Source organism: Carlito syrichta, unplaced genomic scaffold, assembly GCF_000164805.1.
Source record: "Carlito syrichta isolate Samal-C Ts95f unplaced genomic scaffold, Tarsius_syrichta-2.0.1 Scaffold289462, whole genome shotgun sequence".
NCBI lineage: Eukaryota > Metazoa > Chordata > Mammalia > Primates > Tarsiidae > Carlito > Carlito syrichta.
The window spans coordinates 10,466-13,374 of NW_007233558.1; the positions used below are offsets into that span (position 1 = coordinate 10,466).

The 2,909-nt window shown below is 36.7% G+C and overlaps 1 pseudogene; it reads left to right on the forward strand.

Moving 5' to 3' along the window:
* Positions 1 to 567: 567 nt before the first annotated feature.
* On the forward strand, positions 568 to 1,110 carry LOC103256437 (annotated as a pseudogene).
* Positions 1,111 to 2,909: the final 1,799 nt, after the last annotated feature.

The window sequence follows — 2,909 nt, forward strand, 5'->3', positions numbered from 1 at the left end:
CAGACTCATTTCTTCTTGTTAGAGAAGCAGCATTCGTTTGCTTGACACCTTGAGCAATGGCTATCAACCCAGATGTGAACTACTTGAAGGGTTTCTAAAAATACCTATGCCTCATTTCCAACTTCAAAGATTAACTTATAAATAAATAAATACTAGGGGATGATTTTTTAAACGTTCTCCGAATGATACCTACGTGCAGTCAGGATTGAGGATTACATCCAACACCTGAATCTAGGAGCTTCAAATTGAGATATTGCAAAAATGGTGGTAGTGAAAGGTGAAGGAATGAAAGACAGAACACGCAGAGGGAGTGAGGCACATTCCCTGTGTTATAATAATTGTTTCTTCTCACATATAAGTATAGTAGTTGTACCCATTTTATATAGTTATTATTATATATGATAATCTACAAAGCAGTTGGATGCTGGTAAGAATTGATTAAATGCTAGTGGTCATTATTATTTTTGTCTCTTAGGGAACTCTGTACAATAGACACACCCTTGAATAGATACTAAAGAAATCCATCTAATTCTTCATCAGAAAGTGGGGTGAAGAAAGAAGAGCAGTATGAAATTGATGCAGGACTCTGCGCTGGGGCTTGCGGAGGGGGTCGGAGGTCAGAGCGAGCAACTGGCAGGCGCAGGAGGAAGACGGTGGTGGAGTCGCACATGGTCACCCAGGAGGAGATCAAGAACGAGCCAGGGAAGCCGATCCACTCAATAAGGCGTGCCCGCTGCTGCTGCGCGTCCTCACCACCAACAACCGCCACCGCGCATGCACGAGCTCTCCCGCAGGAACATGCCGTCCAGCGACCTGCAGATCTGCCCCTGGATGGATGCAACCTTGAAAGAACTGACTAGTTTAGAGAAAGAAATCTACCCAGAAGCTAGAAAGAAGGGCACACACTTCAATTTTGCCATCGTTTTCACCGATGTCAAAAGACCTGTCTACTGTATTAAGGAGATCTGCAGCACCATGTCTGGCAAAAAGGGAACTGATGTCTTCATGACCCTGCAGTCGCAGAAGTTTCAGATAGGAGATTATTTGGACATAGTGATCGCCCACCCAAACTGGGCACCAACCCCCTCGAGGGGCATGAGGCCATATTAGATCCTATTACTAGTTCCTAAATTTATTTTTCGTTCAGTTATGTAAAATAAACTTATATACCCTCCTCCCCCCATCATTGCCGTTAAGCCTTTAAATTCTGAGCAAATTATAATGCGTCTAACTTAGGTGCTGGCTTTGGATGTGTTGTGCTGTGATCACTAGTAGAAAGTCTGTACATTCAAGCCCTTCTGTAAAATATGAAGAAAAATGCTCTTAGCATTTTGTGTGCAACCACATTGTTAAACACATGTGTCATCAGAAAGAAAGAAAGAAAGAAAGAGAGAGAGAGAGAGAGAGAGAGAGAAAGAAAGAAAGAAAGAAAGAAAGAAAGAAAGAAGAAAGAAAGAAAGAAAGAAAGAAAGAAAGAAAAGAAATTGATGCAGAGAGGCTGAAATGCAAAACAGCAGAGTCACTAGACCAGGAGGACTGTCAACAGAGCCAATGCAACAGCCAGTGCAGCAGGGAACACTAGCCTCCTTGTCCTGAGTGTATGACTAAAAAATGAACTTGTATTGTCAGCTCTTGTGCTACAGTGTATTCTCATGACTGAAAGAGACATATATACCTATGTGTTACTTATGATTTTGCTTTGCAGAATGTCTTTTTCAGTCTGATACTTTTAGTTTGCATCCAGCATACAGGAACACAATTGGTTATTTAAAGTTTTTATATGCATTATCTTTTTGTGTGTAAGTCTATTTTTCAATATATTTGTTGAATTTTTATGCAAACATTCATTTATTATCTATGAGTATGAATAGTTTCCCCCATGTGTATGTTGTTTTTGTTTGTTTGTTATATTTTACTGACTGGAAGGTTCAATTCAATGTTGAAAAGTAGTGCCCACAGAAATTTATATCATGTTCTTGAATTTTAAGGAATTTATACACTTTATTTTAACAATACTTTTTATAGACTCCTTTAGGACATCAAGTAATTTGTTTTCTATTCTTTGCTTAGTATTTGAATCAAGAATCAGTAATCAGTACTAAATTTGAACAAATGATTTTTCTGTGTTGAGGGTTGTGTCATTCTTCATTAATTTCTCGTGTCATAGATGTATTAATTTTATTCAGTACTTCCAAGATGTCACTTCTGTGTCTTTTGGCTTATAAAGTTTCTGATGAGAAGTCTGCTGTTATCCTTATATTAGTTCTAAAGTTAAATTATCATTGCATCTCAGAAGTAAGCCTATCTTGAATATTAATATTATTCTTTTAAACATATTTCTGGACTCAGTGTAGTGTGTATTTTATTAGAAATTTTCCTTGTAGGTCTCTACATGTGGATTTGAAGTTTTCTGTTCCATGTGCTCCTTGTCTAATTCTTTATAAAAGTTAATGTAGTCCCACTTCTCATGAATTATCTGCATCTCCCTCTTGAGCAATATTGTCAAGCACCATTCTTATTGTGTGCTTATCTTGCAATCATATTTCTTCTTTATTAAAATGTCTATACAATTCTTTTCCCACATTTTATTGAGTTTTTAAAAAAATTATTGAGAGTGTTTACATGTAACGAGGTCCAGTTCTTTCACAGATATGTTTTACAATTTTTTTTCTCTTCTGTGATTTATTTATTTATTGAAAAATAACTTTTTTTTTTTAAGCAGAATTTTTTGAGTACAGAAAAGGTCCCATGGTGAGAGGGGATCTGAGGGGGTTGCCTGGTTTATTTTTTAAGTGTCTTTTGAGAAACCAAATTGTTATAGCTTTGATGAAACCATGGTATCTTTAAAACATTTTTATTTTGAATCCTACCTAATAAACTTTGCCTTACCTGAATTTCCAATATATTTT